The sequence below is a fragment of the Athalia rosae genome, chromosome 6 (genome assembly GCF_917208135.1).
Source record: "Athalia rosae chromosome 6, iyAthRosa1.1, whole genome shotgun sequence".
NCBI lineage: Eukaryota > Metazoa > Arthropoda > Insecta > Hymenoptera > Athaliidae > Athalia > Athalia rosae.
The window spans coordinates 9,330,132-9,350,258 of record NC_064031.1 but is presented as its reverse complement, the minus strand read 5'-3'; the positions used below and the strand labels follow the sequence as shown (position 1 = coordinate 9,350,258).

Genomic DNA, 20,127 nt, shown 5'->3' with positions numbered 1-20,127 from the left:
AAATTTACTTCGTACGGCTAGAGTCCGCGACGGTCGTCAAACTCCCGGCTCCTTTGGATTCCGCGGGGGGATGCGGAGGTCCCGGTTAATCAAGTGCAGTTCCCCGCGTTTCCTCGAAGAACTCATCGTTCTTATATATGTATGTATAAGTATATATGCGATCTGCGGAGTTCGGTTCACTTTGGGCGGTGGGTATTCGGCTCGTTCCTTTGATTCGTTCATCTTGAACCAAAGAATTTCCGAGCTCGCTCGCTCGCCAGCCAGGGTTTCACTTTAAGACCGTTTGGCATCGCTCCTAGAGAATACGAGGAGGTCGGAACGAGCTTATACAGCGCGCTACGCCCTCCTCACCGAGATATATTACGAATGCACACCCACTTCCGTCTCTCTCGGCTCTAAAATACGCGAAACGTCAACCGGCCGCCGAAAGCTTCACGGCGAAAGGAACGTTTGAAAAAAATAACGTCGCTTTTTAACGGCCCGAAATTAATCGGACGGCCGAATAAATTTTGGCTCGCGATGAAATTTCGCGCGATAATCTACTAACGGTCGGAATAAATTCGGTTGTTAGAAATCGTTGTGTACAACTTTACACGCGCACGCGAACACGTCCCAACGAAATCAGTTTCCACCGCTGTTAAAATAACTGGAAAACTTTCCATCATCTTGCTCGAAGAGACTCGAAAATTGAGCATTGTCTTTTTTCATTGCTTCGCCTCCGCGTTCGTCAACCCTCGAGGTTATTTCCATGGTTGATTTATTTTTATCACGTAGCAATAAAAACTCATGTATGGCCGAGCCGGGCGGGTCGTATACCAAAATGGCGTTGTGCTTTAGAATCTCTAGCATTATATCCTCGGCGGGAAAGTTTCTACGGTAGAACGATGGCGATGAGCAGGTGATAAGGCGGAGCTTTTTATAACTCTTTGCCGAGGAAGAAACAGCGTGGAAACTTGTCAAGAGTTTTGTACTTACACCAGACCCGGGTGTATCGTACCTACCTGCTGGGGGGCGCACGGTGTGCTTCGTACGACGTACGACGTACGACGTACCGAGGCGCAAAAACCTCATTGTCTCGCGTCTCCGTACGTGCCCGTTTTTCGGATCCAACTGGCTCAGTTTATTTTCAGTTACTTCGCCTCAACCGCTGCGCCCTTCCGATGAAACATAACTAATAACAACCGGCTGCACAACCCTTAACTCGGAACTGTGAATTCCCAGCTGCGAGCGAGTTCCCGTGTCCTCTCATCTCCTCAATCTCCGCTTCCTCTATTTTTCCTCTTAGTTTTTCTCCTTTCGATTCTTTTTTTTTCCGGCCCCGTACGATTTACTTTATTTTTCCACGGACTAGACTGCCGGGGCTCTTTCATCCCTGTAATCCCGTGTTGTACGTTCCTCTACCCCCCGTAACATCGTTCCCTCGATCGTTCCTATTTGCTCGGAAGCACCCGACCGTTGCAACGCTTGCATCCAACCTGCACAACTCTCTCTCATCTATCTTATTTCTTGCGTAAATCTCCTTTGCGTTTCTATGATCTGTACCTATACTCTCGAGGTTCTTTACTCAGAATAAATAAGGCCAAGTACGGGATCTAACCTCCAGGATTTGACTACTCGGGCCGGGGGCTCCGTAAACCGTACGGTATTCCTTGAGTGCTTTTTTCTGCGATTGAACAATATGAAATGTGGTTGAAAAATAGTCGAATAAAAACAACGGAAAATGGAAAGCGTTCCCGCACGCGTGTTCGAGGATTCGGGAGATCTTCCCCCCCGCTCGGTAATTTCCGCGATTCGTTATCAGCGCGGGATGACGGAGTGAAATATTCAAACGAACCAATTTAGAAGCAATTAGACGACACCTTGAAAATAACGATTGTACACCCGGTAATTAGGTGGACATGAAAATATGACGGAAGGTTATTTGCCGAGTTATTCGTTCAATTACCCAGGTAGAAAGTTATCTTGGCAGAATAAGTTTCAGCCTAGCCGCTAGCCTCATTTAATATTGGCTTGCGAGGTTCGTACTGCGACATTGGCTTTAGGTTGCTGCTAGGTACAATTGCAGTTCAGGATTTCGAGATATGTTGCTTGGTTATTACCTTTGCATTGTACCTAGCCGCGACCTAAGTATACGTGATAGCTTTACTTTTGCGAAAAGTGGGGTTAGGCTTACAGTGACATATATGTATATGTTTAAAATGTTCAGTACACACGTGGTTCATCGATAAAAGTAGTATACGTACGCATCTCACGTATTTATCTTTTTCAATTTTATTTTATATGATTCGATTTATAAAGGTATATGGATGATACTAAGCAATAACGTCTTAGCCAACATTTTGAAAAAAATCGAATTATTATATGATGAACGTATCCAGTGAATGTTAAAATGATAAAATAACGTTAAAGACTCAAATTTGTATTTTTGTTGGTTAGGACGGTATTGGTTAATACCGTCATACACGTATAGATCTTCTATATGAACCATACAATTATATCGCAATTATAAATTTTCCATTGTTATATACGGTGTGTATCTATGCTATGCTAATTTGCGCGAAGCGAATGCGCAAGCGATGGGTATGTTACGCACGTTTTCTGTGTTTGTTTACTTCATATTCATATTTATATTGTGGATATTCTTCGTTGAACGTGATTAACGACCAAATTTAAACTGGTAAGTAAAAATAATATTCACTCTGTTATAATTACTAGTGGAGAAAAGTTTGATAGTTCATTATTCTTGACTTGTAATTCGTAACAATAATTTAGAGGTTAAGTTCAATGATTTCCGACCGGTCTGATTCATTTTTCCATGTGGTTCTTTCTTAAATGTTTTTGTAATTATTGTAATATTTTCATTTTTACAAAGTAACTGTAATTGATACAACTTCTGCGTTATGTCTTTTCTTTAGATATTTCGCTTTTGAAAGTGTCTATAAACTTTAAACAATTTTACTTTGACCTGCAGAAACTTTAACATCCCGGATAAATGCAGTCGAATCGAAAGTCTATGCCGCACTAGGAACAGTCTTTACCAATTCAAAAGATTGGGAAGGTTACAGAATAAATCGGACCAGAAAAGAGAAGATTGACGAAAAAAGTGATATAAGCGAATAAGACATTTTCTTCACAGTTTAAAAGTTTATTGCAGTTATATAATACCCATAATTTATTACTTGTTACTCCACCATAATATTCTTCAGTATATTTTGATAATAAACGTTAATAACATAAATGATAACTGTATAGTGGATTGTTAATACTGCAATTTATTTCACGTTTACCTCTAAAAATCCCGAAGCCTGCTACAACCTGAATTGATCATATTGGTACTAGCTAAATTACGAAGGTTGGCCCAAGATAAGTAATTCAACCTGCTGCTAGCTAAAATGAGCGTTACAAACCGAGCTTGCAGCAGTATAGTTAAGCTATGCCGCACCAAGATAAGAACTAGCATAACTAGATCGCGGTTAGCTTCTGCCAAGATTAAATTTCTACCTGGGTATAAGACAAATTAACAACGCTAATAATGTATACCGGTCCACTTTTACCCTCGGGATAACCGCTCCCCCCCCTCCCCGAACCATACCTTCTGTACGGTGAAATATAAATAGACACATAAATTTTCGCAACGATGCTCCTTTTCCGCTGATTAAATCACCGCCTACAAATTAGCGGCGACAAGAAACAGCCTCCGTAAGTGAAATTGGATTTCAAAGGGCAACGATGGAACGACGTAACATAAAAAGAGACATTTCGCGACTCAATTCATCGATTTTCATCTCTCAATTACGTCTGAGCGAAGCGGTATTTTTTTCGTTCCCGTGTAATTATTCGAGAGTACACGTTGTTTTTATTTTTTTGTTTTTGTTTTTTTATTTTTGTGTTTTTTTTTTTTCTCTGAAACTTCAGCCGGTCATATTTCAACTTTGCTGCTTTCGGATGAAATTTCAGAGGTCATTCGTAACGGAAGATAAACCGATTCACCCGGCGAGTATATGCGTGACATTCAGCTCTCCGTGACGGGGCGCGGGCGGCCCTCGGCGGTGCAAGCTCCCGAGTTGATATAAAAGTGCTTCCTTCGTCTGCAATTAGAGTCGGTGGAACGTATTCTTTACGGGGAGTGTCATTTTTCTCTTACCGAGAGTAAAAACCGGTGGGAAGTGATATTTTTTTATCCGAGCAATCCGCGCCCGTTTCTTCGTACAGTGTAGTGTCTTCAAGGGGATTGGTGAGACATTTAATTGGAACATTGTCTTAGCGAAAAAGCGAAGCGACGGTAGGTATCCGGTGTTGCAGGCGTTAGCGTTCCAAGGATCGAGTGTACTCTTGATTATAGATGAAAGTAGAAGCTCAAAGCAAAAGGTCGAGCTTAAACGGAGTTGAACAATTTTTCCGAGCTATCGGAAATTAACGAGGAATCCTCGGAGATTGGACGAGGGACGCGGATCACGATTTTCGCGACAGTCTAGAAAAATATACCGTCCATTCAATTTTGCACCGCACGAGAAGTGGGAATTCTATCTGAAAAATATCGCCTACAGTCGTTCGATTATGCAGACGACTCGGTGATATTTGAGAAAAAAAGTTGAACGAATTTTCAAAAAGGAGATCATTTACCGGCTACCGTTTACTGTCGTTCATTAGTTCCGGGTGACGATATAAATCTGACGAAAACAAGTGGGATTTGTTGAATAATGGAAAGAAAAATGAAACGACGCATCGTATAAAATCGAAGCGAAGTAAACTTGTTTTATTGAGACACGCTCAAGTATGATCGTAAAATAAAAATTTATCATTTTTTCCTTATATATGCATATACGCTGCTCTATGAATCAGAGAACACGTAGTAGGTGTACTGCAAGTTCATCTTTTCCGTGCAGCTTTCTCGTGAGCGAGGCATAACTTTTTCAACAAAGATTATTCACTTCCAAAAGGCGCCCTGCACGGCTGCACCTACCGTATACAAGAGTAAAGCGGTACATACAAATTCGCGGAAGTGTCTTCAAAGTTTATTCACTACTGCAGTTATATGTACAAGCTTCGCATATGTTAACGTACATACGTATGTACACACTCGTACATACATAATGTATGTATCTATGTATAAAAGCTTTGCGGGAGTTGCTGTAGCAAAATGCAGGTATTAAATATCGCCGCATGTGAAACTTTTCACTTTTATTTTAGGAAAATTAATTTATAATTTCAAAAATTAAGGCCGACTCCCTCGCCGGCGTTTGATAAAAGTTTTTCCAGTCGTTCGGAATTTTATTTCCGATTTTTTCTTTGCAGCCTTTCCTTTTTGTTGCATAGCTACGGTAGGAACATGTTCGCGGCTAACGCGAAGCGAACCCACCCGATCGGATCAAGATCCCGATTGAATCGATTAAAGTTTTAATTGCTCAGCTTTTTGAACCTCCTCGTGTCGCTGGCGGATCTACGCTCTCAACTCTTTTCCGTCTCAAACGATTAAGCTCGGCGATGTTTTTTTTTTCTCTTTTTTTGTTCTTCTCAATGCTCGAAATATCTGCCTTGCAATAAGTGCGAAGGGGCGGAGTCACTCGCGGTGGCATGTGCCTCTCCAGGTGGAGGTCGCAGTCGACACGTTGGATAAAATAAAAGGTAAAAATAGGCGGGGAAGAAAGGTAAAGGAATATCTTTGGACAGCTGTACGATGTCGCACGGTGCAGGAGTGCGCTTTTTAAGGGAAATATATCCAGTATGATGTCGTGCTACGGAGAGAGCGCCAAAATATATATTTCAAATATTCCGGAAACGTATGTAGTGACAGAAAGGGATACGGGGATACAACTTCCGCACCGATGAAGCCAGCCACGTTTCCCGCTTTCGCTACGCTACCAAAAATCCTCCGACACACCAGCCGGCACTCTTGTACGCTACGTGTACAACCCGCACATATCCGACAAATCGTTCGCATAAAGTTATCGCAACGTTCAATTTTTCGGATAATCGAAAAGTGAGGACATCGCTTAATATACCCTCCTCAGTCTCAGTCTTCGAGGGGCTGGTTACCGTGGAACGGACAAAATATTCTCGCCGAAATTGGAGGTATTCTAATTTTCAGAGGCAACACGCAACGCGAGCTTTTTACCGGCAATGAAAATTACGTGTAGCGGCATACGTGAGCCGCTGCAGGAGAAGTATATAGAATCAACAATCAAGACCGCGGTGATTTAAGCTTTGCTTTGGCGAGCTTTTTACGTTGAATTCGTGACGGTTGATCTTAATTCCGATTAGAAGGTACGTGCTCGTTAGCTCTTGTTGCGGAGTGGAGGAGTTTCCACGCGGGTTACGTACTCCCGTTTCTCTTTCCGTTTCGAGTGCTCGAGTGAGAGAAACAGGGACGGAAATAGATATAAGATTACCAGTGACCGGTCGTAACTGCTCAGAAGTTGGATAAGACTGATAAAGGTTACCAGTCGTTTTATCGATTAGCGAGAAATTTGAGCGAAAGCATTTCCCTCTCTCTTTCTCTCTCTCTCTCTCCCTCTCTCTCCCTCCCCCGACGGCTCTTTTGTTACTCCCTTCTCCTTTTTTTTTCGGCTGGTATTTCACCGCTTGACTCTAAAAGCTCTTGAAATTAAAGTTGGAATATCGCAGACTTCTGGAATCGGGGGTCCTCCCTCCACTTCTGATCGAATATATCTGTATTTGCCCTTATACCTCGCGATGTCATTTTTCCCAAAGTTCGGGACTGTATCAACCGTTGGATAACCTCCCCCACTCCGCACGCGCCGGGAATCTGGATTGGTAAACTTTTGGCAACGATAAAAAACCGAGAGTGGCGAAGAGCGATTAAATAAAACTTGTTCTACACACTATACGTAGACGCGATGTACATCGGATAGTTTGAAATAATGAAATTTTAAATTAGACTAATTTTTCAAACTCGATTCCACCAACTTTTCCATTTCAGTTTTTATTCCATTCGTATTCCCCGATTTTGTCTCTATTTGTTTAATACTCTCACCCTCTCCGCAAAACTACGCGTTCAATAGATAATATTCAATGGAATAAGAAGTCGCTCAGAACTTTGAAACTATTACGCAGGTTCCCCGATCCAAAACTCCGATCGAACGTTCGCGTAGTCTAGTTTATAATTACACAAGAGAACATCGCGTTTCGAGGCCCCCCAGTTGGAACAAAGCTCAGTTTCTATTTCACGCTTTCGTGGACCGATTCCAAGTACATGTATATACGTATGTACATAACTGTGAGCGGAAACGCGATAAATATATGTACCTATACCGCGTGTCGCACACGTACACACCGTGAACGTTGAAATGGAAAGCGTTAGATGTTAAGCGAATTTGTCCAGACCATTGCCGCGGCAAATGTCGCATGTTCGATATGACTCGGAAATAGACAACAGCGGCGATAAAAACACCACGCGAATACCTTACTAAGGAGAGATTTCCGGAACTTTCGGCTCCCGCAAAGGCTTTATCGTTGCTCGAATAACGGGGAGATCGTCCCCCCTCCCCCCCCCCAACCCGCCCGTATTCGTAATCGGAATCGTACAATGCATGCGACGACGTCATAGGAAAAGCGAAAGCTCGTGGCCATCGGTGCGAGTTGATTCGACTCCCCGTGGCTCTCGTATAATCATCGCCGAATAGCGGAGAGGAGGAGAGAAAATGTGGAGGAGCGAGGGAAGGGAGAGAGAGAAAGAGAAAGAGAGCGGAATGGAAAATTCGACTACACTTACACCGAGTCGGTTTCGTGACTAGAATTCCGGCAGCTTCCTTGGTTGTACTGATTCTGTACGGAAACTTTTCGCCATACCATAGCCGGGGAAAAAGAGCTTCAGCCTTTTACGAATTATCGGATAAACTACCAAAAACCCGACAAAGTTCGCACCTTGTATACCTATACAGGGGTAAAAACTTAACTTCTCACCCAACGATATATCCTCCTCTAGTTTGAAACTTCAGCACCGAACAACTTTAACTTTGAGCAGGGAATTATGAATACATATACATCCTCTGTCCACTTTTATGCGTCTCCGACAATGAGTAATAGCTTTATCTCTAGTCGGCAGTAGGTGTGTCCTCCCGTGGATATATATAATTTACAGGGGGTATAATAGAGCGGAACTAGCTTTTTTAAACGCTACAGTTTTCGAGCGAGAACAATATAATTTTCAACCAGCGTTTTATCTCCTCCTTCGTTATCCCGTTTAACGATAAATTAACGCGCGCGTACGTTGCGATTGTGAGAAGAGAAAAAAAAAATAAACAAACTTCCATCTTCCGTGTGAACGGCGCACGAATCGTATTTTCGTCGATTATTACGTAGGGGCGGGCTCGTCTTGAAAACAAAAGAAATATTTCCGAAAAGTATGACGTTGAAAAAATTTGAAGATAAAAAGTTTTACACGCGGAAATCCTCCCATAAGTCACATCTACGCAGTGTACGCGAATTCACCGTACCAGAGATACATTTCGTTTCGATTGACGCGAATTTTTTTCAGAGTTTTGTTTTTTTTCGTTTCTCTCCATTTTTTTCATTCCGACAACTTCGCCCCGCCGGTTGATGGACCATATAATACAGATGCGCGTAACAAACGTACAGTACCGACGACTGCAGAGAAAAAACAAACTCGCTACGAATAATTCGATATTCAACGAATTCGTAACAATACAAACAGGCGGGTTCTCAAAATTTAGTAGCGTCGTAAAATTGGTAGAAAAAACGAGGAAAAAATTGATAAAAAAAAAAAAAAAAACACCAAAAACCATGTGAAATAAAAGAAAACGAAAATATTCGAGAGAAAGAGCTTCGGTTATTTTATCCGCTGCACCGTAGCTCGAAGCGAGCTTTTTTACTTCCTTCTACTCCGGATTTTGGATTTTCGCGCACGCAAATGACAAATTAAAGTAGCGTTGTTTCGGTACGGGGAAATTTTTATCATTTACTTGTTCTCAATCAGCGAGAAAACATTTTTCCGTTTGTGATTTACTTTAATTCCTTTTCTTCTTACGATCCGCTCATTTTCAATCGCGAGTAATTGAGAATTGACGCGATACCGGGGGGCAGGGGGGTAATAAAAGAAAGAAGACGAACAAACGTTATTCATGAAATATGAAAGCACTCAATTCGCTCAACGGGACGAACAAACGAATGCAAAAAGACGGAGTTCCACAATTGTGTATCTGTACGAAGGCTCGTAGCGGCGCGTAGGTAGGTAGAAGAGGCGCCACGCGGAAGGTGCGAGTTGTCTCGCGTAGAACATTAATAATTTTGTTTAATTACAACTTCACAAAAGCTTCCGTGAGATCTTGAAATAAATTGTCCTCGTCGTCGTGCAGTAGTAGTACGCCGGGGACAATGAAAGAGTTTTATTATAATAAACATCGAGCGAGTAATTTTCACCGAGGTTGCATCACCAAGACGGAATATAAATATATCCGGGGGTCGACGACGGTCTTCTATTTCTTTATGTTCCCATTATCGCTTATTTATTCGCTTCGTTTTTTTTTTTTTTTTTCGCACATCTTTCACCTATATTTTTCCTTCCAAGTTCACCCGACGAGACCCTCTCTCGTCGAAACTTTTATTTCTGCAATTTTAATTAGTCCGCGAAATCCGATTAACACCTCGCCGTTCGGAGAGTGTCGGAAAAAGCGAAAACCGAAACGTGTGTATACCCCGCATTTCGTATACATACATTCGATCCGAGATGCCGATCTCGCGCACCTTGATTGGTTTCTTGTTTCACCCGGACGCGGCACCCTAGCGCCCCGTAAACCACGGTGCGCTAGGGTGTAATTGCCTTATAGTTTCATGAATAATCATACCTCTAATCTTCGGGTCAGCTGTGATACTTGGCATTGCTCGATTGCCAATTATCGATTTTCATAATCAAGTGATAATTCACCTCCTAATCTAGTAGCCGGCCGTGTTCGTACGTAGCGTAGCGTGCGTACCACCTCCTCCCGGTTGCCTCTGTCATCTATCTTTACCGAACAGACGGACGAACGGTGATCCCTGTTTCGATACTTGTAATAAATTCAAACTCGACCACCGGCCAAACGGATTAATCGTATCAACGCGCGTATATATTTATACACCGTACATAAATACAGGTATAGCGATCGCGTAGCAAAGCGACGTCGAACAGAGACGTCGATGTTTGCCCGTAGCAATTAACACTATCTATGTACATACCATCTGCTGTACATACGTCAGGTACCACCGGGTATATATACGTATATATGTAAATAACTGCATTTATTTGTACGTATACGGAAATCGTATATCGCATTTATTTGCGTACCGATCGAAATAGTTCGCGTGCAACCGTAACGACATCCTCCTCGCCAAATTTCTGAATCCGGCGGAGTGCAGATTTGTCGAAAAAAAATGATCGGAATCGAACGACGTTCAAAAGTGAGCCTGATTTTCACCTAATTTCACGACAGGTGCGCGTGTATAACGATGAACTCGGGAGCGTGCGACGGGCCCATTTTATACTACAGAACCTCCGGGATTTCATCTGAAATAATTTATTTATTACTCGTTTAAGTGGCAAAGTTCGTTACGAGGGTTTCGGAGTACAATTTAGTCGAGAAATGGGTGCGTAATGCTCAAAGTATCTCTGATTACCGCTAATTTATACGTACGTACGTACTACATACCTGTCTCGCTACTCCGGTTCGTTTTCGCATTACACTTATACTTCAAGTGGGTTCAATTACACGATCCTAATCATCTGAAAATGTTTGGAATCCGACGGAAGATTTCCGGAATTCCGCTCGAAATTTTCAACCTAATTCCAAGTTCGGTGCCACCGTAATTCTGACTCGATGCCGAAGATCGATCTTTGAGAAGAAAAAAAAAACGAGGAAATAATCGCCGGAGAAATACAATTTCGCAAAATTAATACATCCGTAGGCATATGTATGTAGCTGCGTGTTAAGTATCGCTATTGTTGTGGGTAGGGATGGTAGGGGTGTGTGTGCGTAAGGATTCTGCGGGTAGGTATATCGGCGAAACTGGAGACCTAAATCAAGTAGGCAGAGCTGCAGACAGCGGAAGAAGAGGGGGGGGGGGGGGGGCGCGGGGAGGGGAGGGGAGAGTTTCTCCGATGATACGTTCCTCGTCCTTCTCGCAGGATTTCCATGCAGAGCCTCGCCGTTTCTGAAATGGCAGTCTCTGCGTGTATAGTGACAGCTAACAGGACTAGCTGCAGGATTTCAGTAGGTATTGTCCAGAAGACAATGCGGTATTATGAACCTTCGAGCTTTGTTGAGTGGTCCGCTAATACGATATTTACCAGACAATTTATCACACCTGACAATCCTCGTTAATCATTTTAAAAATGACATCCGGTTAATATATGTTCTTGCTTCGGTATTTTTCGTATACGCGCCGTACGCGGTTGTTCGTTTATTCGGATTCGTGTTCTTTTTTTTTTTGTTTCTCTCTTTTCTTCCACTTCGGTTCGTTCCCTTCTTCGTCGTTCCCTTATTCCTTCACTTTTGACGGACATTTCAAGCTTTTATAAAGCTACCCGTGTAAGTAAGCAAATTTTTTTTCGCCGCGTCACGCAAACCGGTTGAAGTCGTCTCGTTGTTAATCATTCATAACTTTGTTGAACGTTCCGAAAAATAACGCTTCAAACTCCCCCCCCCCCCCCCCCCCCCGTTCCCCCCATTTCTCGTATACGTATGTATTTACTGCGGAAAAGAATAAATAAGTAAATGAAAAAGGAGTACCGAAAAAATTTTCGCTATTCAATCGGCGAGTTATTTTTGTCGGACGTGTGGCGGTAGCGTTGTTGGATTATTATTTTTATTTTTTTTTTCATTCAACCGTCTCGTCAGCGCACAGCTGAAACAGCGGGTATATTAAGAGCGAATTAAATTTCAGTGAACCGGAGATCCTGGTAGGCAAGAGGAAAAAAGTCTAGGCTTCAAAATCCTCCTCCATCCTCCGGAACTTAATTCTCCAACAATAAGAGCAGGAAGGCACGACGGCTGTGTGTATTTACATACTCGAGAGTTTTATTTATAATAAAAAGGCGTCGGTACGAATAATGTGAATAAATTTTCGTCGCGCCGTCCGAGCTGCCGCGGGGCTAATCTCTCTTTTGACGAGAGAAAAATGAGACAACTGCTCGGATGAAGGGATCAACTTTTGTTACGTTGCGCCCCATACGCTTTTCTCCGGACTTTTCCTTTTTCTCTCGATATTCAAGGAGCCTGACTCGCGATTATTTTCTCCTTCGAAATTCTCGATACGCTCGCACCGATTGTCTCAATGCGAACAACATTCAACGACAATCGATTCGACGTTTTTCAAGTCCGAAAAAAAAAACTCGGGATAGCGGACGGTAGCTGCAGTCGTTCCTCCGGAATAGTGCGGGAGTGAGCGAGACGACGCTCTGAGTAATTGTATATGTGCTCGAAATTACGGGGTATTTAAGCGAAGTGCCTTGTACCAAAGTTGTGTCGTACTTTTGCAGAGCGAACGATCGTTTTCGGGTAATACCGCGATTCGCTTTCCGCATAACAACCGCTTCGACGTTCCCTAACAATAAACGACGTTTCACGTTGAATTTATTTAATCTAGATCGCGAAACTGCGTCTCTCGTGGCCCAGCGGATCGAAAATTTCCAACGTTGACGACAACTCGCTAAAAGATTTCGGCGAAGTTGCTGAGCAAAAAAAATCAACGTCACTCCTCAAAGTTCGGGAGTCAAATGTCGTGCGGTTTGAGAACTTTCGGTGTGAGAACTTCACCCATTTACTACACGCGTGCTTTCCACTTCTTGTCAATTTATTATTGAACTACCGGGAGTGAGACGTTTTCCAGTCTGGCGATTTCTGAAATTTCTACGGGAAACATATCGAGTATTTCGGTCGGAGTATTCCCCTGAGATAGTCTAGTAGTTTTCGTCGGCAGAATTTCTCGATTATTCTCGTTCATTTATACGTCGACTACCCCCCCCCCCGAGTGTACGATGTCTAAATATTTGAGAAACATCGCCTTCTACTGGAGATTTCAATTTTTATCACCTCTCCTTACTCCTCCCCACCCCCCCTAGTTCGTGTAAACTGTGATTCCGGACTTCCTCTGAAATGGAAGAAAACTTTTTAGACCCGCGTCACCACGTGTGACGATAAACCGTGATCGTCTTTTTACGAGCACTCGCACTCAAGGAACACGCACTTGAAGGGTATACATTTCTAATGAGGGCATTTTATCTTCTCCGCTGCGAACGCTCGTCCGGAAAATCTGTACAAAATCGCCGGGGACCGGGAACGGTTTTCTTGCGCGCGGAGATCGCTGTATTTTGACGAAAACCCCGAAAGATCTGCGGGGTCGGTAACGGTATTTTTCGGGGCGGCGCGCGTTAAACCCGCGCACGAAGACGCGCGAGGGATGAAAGTTTTTAATATCGTGTAATAGCGCAAAGTAGCGCAGAAAAAAATAAAGTGGACGCGGCCGGCGAACGCGAGGATTTCAAAGGACTTTTTTATCCGGCAGACCCGTGCGCGAGGCGAATAAAACCTAATGGTACAAAGGTCTGAAAAACGTAGGCGATATTTGAATGAAAAAGGAGAAGAGGGATTCGTTGGGGAAAAAAAATACCGCGCGCGATATTTCGCTGAAGTTTCCAACCGTGAGCCAGATAAAATGAACCGAGCTACGTTGCACGTGAGTACGTCTGTAGATAAGTACACAAACGGCGAAGGCGGCCATGTAAGTACATTTTCCCAAAGAATTCGTCGTCGATCGCTTTCCCCCCGTAATATCCGTCGATCCCTTGTAGGATTATTTGGAGAATTGATAATTGGTAGGTTACCTTTGAGACCCCCGTAAGTCCTTCGTACTTCGGTCCACCGTCCGAAGTCCTGAGCCGTAAGTCCTGAGCGGTCGCGGGCGCGGTAGCGGGTCACCGAGAATATTATTCGAACGTAGAGATCGCGTTACTGTTGCTTACCTGGTTTTTCCTGAATTTTCGCGATATCCTCAATCCGGTTACGAATATCGTTTGAAGTACAATATTCGCAAGAGATACGGCGATTTCTTCCGAATTACGAAAATTGAAATCATCGGAAGAGTCTCGGTATCTATATATATATATATATATATATATATATATATATATATATATATATATAAGGGGAAAAAAATATCGCTAATTGAGAGCTCAAGCATGCACGTCCGCGTCTGATTTGAAGTTCTCGAGGAAATCCTAAACGTCTCGAATAAGGTCTGACGCCAACTGGATCGGGGTGCCGGTTAATGACTATTCAATTAAAAGTCCACCTTGTAGTTCTTTCAATTTATATACATACATACGTGTGCGCCTCGTACACCCTATGCAAGTCAACGTTACAACTCGGGGCAAGGGAGTCGCGGTAACTGACGGCTGGGTAAATAAATAAGAAAACTAATTGAAAAGCTACGTCACTACGGCACCGGCCTGTTAATGAGTTTAAAAAATCTTTTCAAAAGTACGATTCGTCCCCGGGGCTGTTTGCGACGGTTAAATGGTTGTGCCGAAAAAAAAATTTCTCCCCCCCGTCCCTTCTCGTCCACCCTTCTTCGCGTCTCCTCGATTTCCCCCCGACGTTTTCCCCGCTATTTTTTCCATGGATTTAAATCATTTTCGAGTAATCTCTCGATGCTTAACGACGCGTGCCGACTAAATTAGAACAACATTCGACGATCATCCTTGCGCTTGAGCATCGTCAGCTCTCGAGAGCCCCCTTACTCCGGTCGTACGCCCGACCGGAGCAAATCGAGCCGAGTCGCTCGCACCGCTAGCGTTTCGCTCGGGCTTCTAAATTCCATTACCACAAATTTAAATAAATATATGTATGCAAATAGTACGGTAGGTTGTGCGACGCTGCGGACTGAATTGCTAACACGTGGCGTTCCCTAACGAACTCCGGCAAGCTGTTTTAGCGACGGACATTAACCGCACTCGATTTTTTCACCATTTTTTCCACGAAGCCCTTGTTATTCCTTTTTCTTTCATTTATTCCGTACGTTCTTGGTTGTTGTTGTTGTTTTTTTTTTCCCATTCTCTTCATTTTCCCCTCTTCGCAATGACCTTGGGCCTGGGTACTTCGCTCGGCGGGCATTAATCTGAAAACCTCTTTCGTTAAAACGGATTAACGCGCGAATTTCAACGGTGAAAATAATTCTGCGCCCCGAGCCTCGCGTAACAACTTTGACCCCGTTCGAGCGTTGTATCGAGGAACGCGTTTTTTGTTACCGAGAGTGTGTATCGGATGTATACGCGGAGATATTGTTGGTTCGGCGGAAATCCGCGAACGGTTGATTGGATTCGAGACAATATAATGTAATTTTATATCGAGCACCGCGCGAAGTGGAGTCGAGTCCGCTCCCCGTACGCACGAGGATATTTTCACGATTGAATAAAGTTGGTACCCATTCGAAGAGCCCGCGCAAAGGGACAAAGGGAACGCGGCAGGGAGAGAGAGAAAATGAGAGAGAAAAATAAGAGAAATATAGGGGAAGGGGGAGGAGGAGGAATCTCGAACGGTTTACGAGAAAGTTTTCATTTTATCATTTTCACAAGAGCAGCCCCCGCCGAGGCCCACGCGCCGACACGGGGAGGCCGCGTTTCCCGTACACATTCAACCATCCGTCCGCCCATCTCCAATTTTCGTTACTTTGATGGAAAGAAATGGAGAAAATTCAAACGCGCAAACAAGAGGAGACAACGGGAAACAGTCGCGTCGCGTCGCACGAAAGGCAGGGCGAAAAACGAGTGGGTTTCCGATGGTATAAATTCAGGGAAAACGCGGGCGCGTTACGTTTCTAAATTCGAAGGAAAAATCAATTAAACACCCCGCGCGATAAGAAAAATGCGCGTGACCACGCGGGCGAACGTTAAAAACGATTTCTGCGAATTTATACACGACGCGGGCGGATCCGATCAGTATTAACGATCAGCGCTAATTAACGGGGAATAAAATTCAACGTAGCGTGCGATCAAACGGTGCGTCGCAATTGATAGCGATCGGAGGAAAGAGTAGAAAAAGAAAAACAGAGGAAACGCGTGAAATCTTCGCCGGGCCGAAAGACGTGTTACGAGTTGGCGAAATGCAAAGTAGAAAGCCGGTACTTGATTCCGTTGTAAATTTTCAGCTGAGAAATCATCCGACCTATCGGGTGCTAATACAATTTATGAGGTGTGAAGCTGAACGGATTCGGTGCCATTGATTACTATCTTGGGAATTACATTTGCCTCCGAAACTTGGCATCGATTTGCGTGCAGCGTTATAACGCGGAGAACGCGGCGGCGGATCTGTCGAGGCCCGAATTTGCTTTATGCGAGCCGGTGAAATTTATCTCCACGCAGAAACACGCTATAGCACCGCGGAACTGCGTATACTTCCCCGTCGCGTATTATGAATTTCGCAATAATATATCCAATCGATGTACGTTTAATTCAGGGATACCCGCGACGATACTCCGCAAGGATTACTCGGACGAGGGGAACGCGCCATTCCATTGTTGCGAAGCGATGCGGTTACGGTTTTCGAGAGGGCGGACAAAAAAGGAAGATCTCTTTTTTTCCGTCATTTATGGCGAAAACTGCAGATACAACGCGGTGTAAAAACTCCAAGCCGGATCACCATTTACGGATGCCTGATTTTTGGAAAAGTACACATTCCCAACGCACACCCAGGTGCGCTTGACCCACTTTTCAGTTTCACCGCAGGTACATCATCGCAGGTTGGTCGAACGAATGCTCGGGTTTTACATGTTTTTTTTTTTTCCGTTCATCGAGATTTCGCTGCATTTTTGTCTCCTCGGCGGGCGAATTATTTTTTCGCTCGCACCGCGGCAAGCGTGCAGGCTGTCTTGCGCTGCCGTATTTCTTCTTCACGTACAGGTAGGTACAGCGCGGCGCGCTACTTTATCCCCGCACGGTTTTCGTTCGCCAAAAAATGACCGCCCAGCGGTAGCAGCTCTCTTTTCGAAAAAGCTTATTTTATCGCGAGCGAGGCAAGCCCAAGAGAAATTTCCGAGCTGAATAATCAAAAAGCAGATCCTCCGAGCGTTGCTCCGACACCGAACGATCCCCGGTCGGGTACTCCTCGTGCATACGGCCGACGCCGAAATGAAACGTGAATAAAATAAAAAATCAAACTACGCGTCGTTCCTTGTTAGACGGAAACGATTTCCCTTCGTTTTACCGAACATATGTACGCACGCGGGAACATGCCGAATTAATTTACCTACCCTTGCATCGAACGGTATATTTTCGATCGGAACGCGAACGAAGACGAGGAGGACGGGTCGACACCGGCGCGGCGGCGAGGGAAGTTTCTTCACCTCCGCTGCTCGAGCTTATAATGCATTCTACTTCCGTTAAGCATCGCGTAATAACGTTATATTTATCTTAAAACGTGACAGCCATAACTATCGCGGGGGAAGGAAAGCGGATGCCGAAGCTCAGCCATTAAAGCCGCGCGATCCCTCTCTTTGTAGCGAGAGAAGCTCCGGTGGTACGTATAGAACGTATAGAACGTGCGAACGCGTAGAGAGCGGGGGGGGGGGGGGTGAAACGAGATTTTAAAATGACATCGCGGTTAGAGATGAGAATTTGAGAAGGGAGTTTGTCGGCGTGGTCCCGCGCCGGATTATAAGTTATTTTTCAACCGCCGGGAGACGCTTTTTCGGTCAGGTGTACCAAAGTAAAAAACTAGAAAAAGCACGAAGAGTCGATGTCTGTATCATGTGGGCGAATATTCGTCCGTACCGCGCGCACGCCCATTGTAATATCTCAAATATTTCAATTTTCGAGGTAAAATATTGGGATTACGGAGTACATTGTTGATACCAAATATTGCAGTGCTTTGTCATCGATAATTCTACGCGGACGATATACGTGTAGGCATCCAGGTTGCAGCGATTCGTATATTATTTCGTTCCAAGTAATTCTCATTTCGATTACACGAGAGCGGAAATCAAATTACAAAAATCGAATTACTTCTATAGCCGTTTTGCGGAGGGTTTTTGCGATAAATAATTTATATCTATCAAAGAACGCACTTGCTGAACCGGAGAATTACAGCTCGAAATTAAATGACTAATAATCACAAAGCTCGGTGCAGCGTCTACAACGGGCGATTTAATTAAAATACCACAAATAAAATGAAGAAAAATACAACGCCGCTGCAGAATTTATCCGGAAAATTCAACGCTGAAAACCCTTCTGAAAACCTATTGTATTTTCTGAAAGAGAAAAAGCTTTTACTTCGGCTGGGGATTTCCATGAAAAATCCCCCCGACGGGTTTTTCGCGTTACTTTTGAACCGTCCTGTATACGTATAAATATATCTATATATATATATATACATCGCGAATTGCGACAATGTAATTTCACCGTATCCCGCAGGTGGTCCAAACATAGATCGGATCTGGATCGCCGGCGAAATTATGAAATCCCTATAATGGCCGGTATAGGGTAGCCGGTACTCGCCTTAAACTGAAAACGCCATGATGCCGGTCCGCGAGGACCGTTTCAATAAAGAGCCGTGCCCTCGGGGAGCCCCAGGATTTAATACCAATATCCGTCTCCACTCTCCACTCTCCCCCCTCCCCCTTCCTTATTCCTCCTTCTTTTTTCGTCTTCTGCTGTTTTCCTCCCCGTTCTCGATTTCTCTATTCTCAGCTCTCCCCCCCCCCCCCCCCCGCCCACGATTCCTAACCGTTTTCCGGCCACTTTTCTTCCGAGGAATACTACTCAGAATTGACCCAAGGATAAACGATGACCACCAAATTTCTTTTTTACCTCACAGCCCCCTATTCCCTCGGCTGTTCTCGTCACCCTTGAAAATTGACCTCCTCGAAAATAGAGTCAAGCGGGCTCCGTTTTGATTTCACTGCATATTTCACTCCGACCCTTTTACCACCCCGATTTTTCACTACGTAAATTATACCGCGTACGAAATCGAGGAGGACATTTGTTGAACGTAAATTAATTCTCCGCGCTTGTTTTTTTTTTTTTTTCTTTTTTTTTTCTTCTCTCTCTCTCTCTCTAGTCGATTCCGCCCTCCGAGATAACCGAAAGATGGAGTTTCAATCCGCGGGGCTCGTCCGCTTTAAACGAACGGAAATCGGTTGCTTTGACGCGACGATCGAACGATCGGTACGGGACGATCCTTCAAAGGTTCTTCTCGTCATTGAACACTATAATTCGGTTTCCATTAACTCGATATTAAACACTGAAATTTCAGCGGTCTAATGAAATTCCCGTAGGAAAGTGAGTGACGCGACGATAACTCGCGGTAGACGCGTCGCCCTAAGTAGATTTCCCGGAGCGTTTCCGTCTGTCGCCTTATAAATATACACCCACGTATACCTATATACATGTATAAATATATATACATATACATATACATATATATATATATAGATCTCGAGATCTCGGAAGATATGGTAAGACGCGAGGTGCATGATTATGCAAAGTGAGAAGCGAATGCGGTGGCTACAGTTCGGTAGAGTTCAATCAGCCTGGGTCTCGGTAATGCCCTTAAGATTGCGAGCTTATCAGCTCTAGAGTCTTGAACCTATGCAGCAGTAACCGGGAAACCGCAGGAACAGAGAGAGGACCGGCACCGAGAGGAGGAGCGGCGCCAGCGACGGTGGCAAGGAACCGGAAGGAACTTACAATTAGTTGGCAAAGGTATACCTATGCCCGGCTGCGTTTTGCCGCCCGTAATTGCGCCATCTACATCCACACGTGTGTATAATGCACGGTAATCTATACGCTATTTAGAGACGGCGGATGCCGCAAAAAAAAGCTCGCGAAAGCGTCGACACTTTCGGCTCACGTAGTTCCGCGGGAGGTCAGGTGAGCTGGCCGGGCTCCTCGAAATTTCAACCCTCGTCTATCCTCAGCTCTCCCAACGTCCACGTGGGGTCGACGAAAATTCGCCTACCGTAATACCCGGCGTACAATTTAGTTAAAGACCGTTATCACGATATCGTCGGGATGATCCCGTGTATAAACCGCGGGGACGACGGGTTTTGACACGGCCGACTGGAATTCCTACGCGCGAATCGTACCGTACAAATATCGTGCCGTACGCTTCCGAATTACAG

General features: G+C 44.3%; 1 protein-coding gene across 1 annotated transcript in view; it reads right to left on the bottom strand.

Annotated features, from left to right (window-relative positions):
• LOC105690372 (suppressor of lurcher protein 1) overlaps positions 1-20,127 on the bottom strand; it is a 251,708-nt gene that overhangs the window by 123,893 nt on the left and 107,688 nt on the right. The gene's annotated exons all lie outside the window — the stretch shown is intronic.